Below are 6,000 nucleotides of genomic sequence, written 5' to 3' on the forward strand. Positions count from 1 at the left end.
TTAGATACATGTTCAACGTGTAAAGAACTTTTATTGATAATTAAAGATACGAAAAATGACGTTGTTAGGAACAAGGCTCGATTATAAATTACACAAAGCACGAGCTAATAATTTTTTTGCCATACTTAAAGAAAAGGATGATAGTCATGTTGATGTTATATTTGACATATAACAAAATCAACCCATTCCTAAAATATCTATAGAGGAAGCATTTTACCTGAGACAAGCATGGTTATATAATCTTTGTGTCATGTCGAATGAAAAGCGACTGAACAAAAGTAAAGTTTTCTTTTATACGTGGTTGGAGACAGAAGGGGTCGTGGAGCGAATGATATAGCTTCGGGTGTTAAAGACTATCTTGAGCACTTAGAAAATAATCTTAACAAGGAAGGGGCTAGATATAAAAAAACTCAGGCTATTTTCAGACTCTTGTGTATCCCAAAATAAGAATAGTATTTTATTAGGATCTGTGGCACGTTTCCTCGAAAAGTCTAAAGTTTTCACATCAGTTGAACATTATTTTCCCATTCGAGGTCATAGCTTTTTGCCGCCAGATCGAGTGTTCGGGAACGTAGAGAAAAAATACAGAGAGAAAGAAGATATTGTATCGCCTATGGAGTATCACAGCCTACCCGGTGGTCACGGAAAAGTGAGAATACTGCGAAAAGATAGCAACATCTATGATCTGAAGGCAAAATCAATAAAGATTTTGAACAGGAAAGTACCATTCAAGTGGTGGTGGTGGTGATTAATGTTTTAAGAGGAAGTACAACTAGGCAACCATCCTCTATATAACACTAATTAGAGGGAAAAAATAAAGGGATCCAACACTTCGAAAAATGAAATGTTGTGAAGTGGACAGGTGGTGGTGGTGGTGATTATTGTTTTAAGAGGAAATACAACTAGGCAACCATCCTCTATATAACACTAATGAGAGGGAAAAATGGAAGATATCGGTCAAAGGAAGACAAGGGCCACGAATGGCGGGAAAATGAAAGACTCCCTAGCCCTCGCAAACCTAATGGCGTCGGGGTCGGAAAAGAACAAGAGTTGACCAAGGGAGGCCGGATAGGATAGATGAAAGTGAGGAGCCTGGCACAAGTAAGTGGAAGCAATGCCAGAACTCAGCTGAGGGCCTCGTGGTCGCCAACCCACACTCCAAAGTTAAGAGCCCCTGAGGCCGCTTTATTCGCCTCTTACGACAGGCAGGGGATACCATTTGTGTTTTTCTACCACCCCCACCCACAGAGGAGAGAAGGTATAGAGGTTCCAGCTTTTCAATACACTGTTATTAAGTAGTACCAACATTAAGTTAGAACATGTTAATTTTGGTACTGGTTTTGACACATTTAAAGTTTCATCATCAGCTGATTAAGAGAACAGGGCAAAAGGACTAAATCATAAACAAGTTTAAATACACATAACAAATATAAGACGTTATTCACAGTCAAGAGGGTGTACATAGAAATATCAGCACTCTTTATGAAGAAATAAATTCAGTTGAAGTTCATTGTAATGTGACAGTCTTGTATATTCCTGCTGTGCTGTATTCACGTAAAAACACGTTGAATTGATGGTAAATAATGAGTTAAATATCTTGATGCAACATAAGATCTTGAGGGATGATTCGTTAAAAGATAGATCCAGAGATGCAGCTTCTGTACAGTGGTGGTGGTGGTGAATTTTTTGTTTTAAGAGGAAGTACAACAAGGTAATCATCCTCTCTAAACATATTAGTGGAAAATAAATTTAAAATAAACGCAAAATTATCCATTTGACAAAGGAATTTGTAAACACAGTACAAAATAAAACAAAAAATAACTTATTTATCCTGAAATATTACTAATGAATCAAAAGGGAACAGCATTCCTTGAGTAATAGTACGCTTCCAATTTATCTACCATTGATTAGTCCAGTGTCACAAATAAAGCAGATGACGAGATCAGCAGTAGTCGTGTCATTGGCTAGTATGCGTTCAGGTGTTTCCTGCAGGCCGAGGATCGGTTTTAGACCTGAGAGATCAGTGCACTCTGAAAGGATGTAGGCCACGGTGAAGTCAGCACCACATGAACACACTGGGGGGGTCTTCTCTCTTTAGGAGATGGTGGTGGTGATTATTGTTTTAAGAGGAATTACAACTAGGCAACCATCCTCTATATAACACTAATCAGAGGGAAAATATGGAAGGGATCCGACACTTCAAAAAATGAAGATATCGGCCAAAGGACGACAAGGGCCACGAAGGGCGTGAACATGAAAGACTCCCTAGCCCTCGCAAACCTAATAGCTTCGGGGTCGGAAAAGAACAAGAGTTAACCAAGGGAGGTCTGATAGGATAGATGAAAGTGAGGAGCCTGGCACAAGTAAGTGGAAGCAATGCCAGGACTCAGCTGAGGGCCCCGTGACTCTCTCTCTTTAGGAGATAAGAGTGCGAGGATCGTAAATTACCTATCCTTAGCCTACAAAATACCATGGCCTCTCTCCGTGAAGGTCGGAAAGAGCACCGCCACACGCTAGTTGTCTTCTTAATAACTCTAAGCGTGTTGGGAGTTCACATATCTAGCCACTCCAATTCCCAGGACGCCAAGATGGTTCGACATAGCTGAGAACAAATATCTTTAACAGGTACATTGACAGGTTGTGGAGTTAAAAGTACCGCTTCCTTTACAGCTTCATCCGCAAGTTCATTTCCCGCAATCCCAACGTGGCTTGGAAACCACACAAAAGTGATTCTGGTGCCAGCATCACTTAACCTGGCTAGAAGGTCATGAATCTGCTGCACCAGTGGGTGTTGCCAGAAACAGGCTTCAATAGACTGCAGAGAGCTTAATGTGTCGGTACACATCAGAAAGTGGCTTCCCTCATCACGCAGTGCAAACTGCAGTGCATCTAAGGTGGCGTAAAGCTCTGCAGTATACAAGCTACGTATACTATGAAGCGAGATCTTCGTGCTCATATCATCGGTAATGAAAGAGCAACCAACATTATCTCTGATTTTAGATCTATCCGTGAAGATATGTTTCGCAGCCGGATATTGGTGTAGGAAGTCTTGGAAATACCTCCGAAATACAGATGATTCCATGTTCACCTTGGGTACACGGAGTAGATCTGGAGTAGTTCCGGTCACGGAACTAATCACCGAGGTACCTTGCTGAAAGTTTGTTCAAGACAACCACTGATATCGATATTCATATCACGACACAAGCTGTAGGCCGGTTTTGGTACCTCTGGTGGTATTGGGTACTTAATATGCATTGATAAACAGGATGTAGCAGCAGTAAATTCTGCCTCCTTATCCGTAAGGGTGGAACTCCCAATTCAGCGAGTAGGCTGCGAATGGGGCTAGTACGGAAAGCTCCCGTTGTCAGCCTAACTCCACTATGGTGAATAGATTTTGATGCTAAGCCATAAACCGCACTTCCACATTCAATTCGGGAGAGGATCCTTGCAGTGTAAAACTGTAGAAGTACCGCACGCTCAGCCTCTCACGAAGTGCCGCTGAGAAACTTAAACATGTTAAGTGTCTTCATTTAGGTGGTGGTGGTGATTATTGTTTTAAGAGGAAGTACAACTAGGCAACCATCCTCTATATAACATTAATCAGGCGGAAAAATGGACGGGATCCGACATTTCGAAAAATGAAGATATCGGCCAAAGAAAGACAAGGGCCACAAAGGGCGTGAAGATGAAAGACTCCCTAGCCCTCGCAAACCTAATAGCATTGGGGTCAGAAAAGAACAAGAGTTGACCAAGGGAGGTCGGATAGGATAGATGAAAGTGAGGAGCCTGGCACAAGTAAGTGGAAGCAATACCAGGACTCAGCTAAGGGCCCCGTTGTCACCAACCCACGCTCCAAAGTTCAGAGCCCCTGGGGCCCCTTTTAGTCACCTCTTACGACAGGCAGGGGATACCGTGGGTGTTATTCTACCACTCCCACCCACAGGGGGAGGTCGATTACACCCCGATGTGCTAGGTACCGGATCATTGTATCATTGGAAGACTTAACCAAATCCCTGTGGAATATAACTCCCTTGCAGGAGTTAAGGGTTTGGTGCTTCTCGATTTTCACCTCTACCTTTCCGAATAACTTGGCTTTAAGTAGCCGTCTGGACTGTTCAGCCGTAGATGCCTTTATAAGTACGGATCCATCACAGAACTTGCACATCTCGTCGACTTCTCCAGCAACAATTTCTTCGATGGTATTGCTGATCATGATACCACATTAGTCTCTTATCAAAATGGAGACTCAAGAATCTGTAGCTTCTACCACTGGTAAGACATTGTTTCGCAAGGGGAGCTCTGGTCCAGGATGTACAAGCCGACATCGACAGAAGTGTGCAACTGAGGTTTTTGCCCCTGAAATTTGAAAACCACGTTGCAGGGCCCATCTGTTGACTTGGTTAATAACTTGCTGTAGCTGTCTCTCAGCAAACACCACCCTTCCGGAGCTGTAATGTAGAGCTGAGTCATGTACATACAGCGATGGAATGACTGCAGGCCCAGCAGCGGCAAATATGCCTGGATGGCGATTGCGAATATTGTGACACTCAGTACAGATCCCTGAGGTACTCCATTTTCCCCAGTGGTGTAGAGTGTAAAGAATTCCATATTGCCAGGTAGTATCGTAAGCTTTCTCCAAGTCAAAAACACAGAGACTAGGTGTTCCTTCCGAAGAAAGGCCTCCTGAATGGCACTCTCCAGTCTGACTAGATGATCAGTGGCAGTCGAATGAGAGCGAAAACCACACTGGTATTTAGACAAGAGACACTCCTTTTCAATGGCCCACACTGGATGCCAGTTAAGCATCCTTTCAAATAGCTTGCAAAAGCCATTTGTAAGGAATATTGGCCTATAACTATCCAGGAGTTCTTGATCTTTACCTGGCATGGGAATTGGTATCACAATTCTCTCACGCCATTGAGATGGAAACACACTCCTCACTCCATATTCTGTTGAATAGGGTGAGGAAATCCTTGAGACATCTGTCACTCAAATGCTTAGCATTTGGTTATGGATTTTGACTGGTCCAGGTGCCGTATCTTTGCATAGCGTGAGTGCACTCCGCAACTCCCACTCCATGAAGGGAATGGGAAGCACTAGAGGCGAAAGAGAGATGGTGTGCCTCAGCATCGTGCTTAATTGGTAGAAATGCAGTGTCGTATCTTCCAGAGCTGGACGAATCTGCAAAATATGAAGCGATGTGGTTGGCAATGACTAATGGAATCATAACAATATCTCCATCAGTGGAGATACCAGAGTGGTGTTGGTGGTGGTGATTATTGTTTTAAGAGGAAGTACAACTAGGCAACCATCCTCTATTAAACACTAATCAGACGGAAAAATGGAAGGGATCCGACACTTCAAAAAATGAAGATATTGGCCAAAGGAAGACAAGGGCCATGAATGGCGTGAAAATGAAAGTCTCCCTACCCCTCGCAAACCTAATAGCATCGGGGTCGGAAAAGAACAAGAGTTGAGGTGGTGGTGGTGGTGATTACTGTTTTAAGAGGAAGTACAACTAGGCAACCATCCTCTATATAACACTAATCAGAGAGAAAAATGGAAGGGGTCCGACACTTCGAAAAATGAAGGTATCGGCCAAAGGAAGACTAGGGCCACGAAGGGCATGAAAATGAAAGACTCCCTAGCCCTCGCAAACCTAATAGCGTCGGGGTCGGAAAAGAACAAGAGTTGACCAAGGGAGGTCGGATAGGATAGATGAAAGTGAGGAGCCTGGCACAAGTAAGTGGAAGCAATGTCAGGACTCAGCTGAGGTGGTGGTGGTGGTGATTATTGTTTTAAGAGGAAGTACAACTAGGCAACCATCCTCTATATAACACTAATCAGAGGGAAAAATGGAAGGGGTCCGACACTTCGAAAAAATGAAGGTATTGGCCAAAGGAAGACAAGGGCCACGAAGGGCATGAAAATGAAAGACTCCCTAGCCCTCGCAAACCTAATAGCGTCGGGGTCAGAAAAAAACAAGAGTTGACCAAGTGA

The sequence above is a fragment of the Anabrus simplex genome, chromosome 1 (genome assembly GCF_040414725.1).
Source record: "Anabrus simplex isolate iqAnaSimp1 chromosome 1, ASM4041472v1, whole genome shotgun sequence".
Taxonomy (NCBI): Eukaryota; Metazoa; Arthropoda; class Insecta; order Orthoptera; family Tettigoniidae; genus Anabrus; species Anabrus simplex.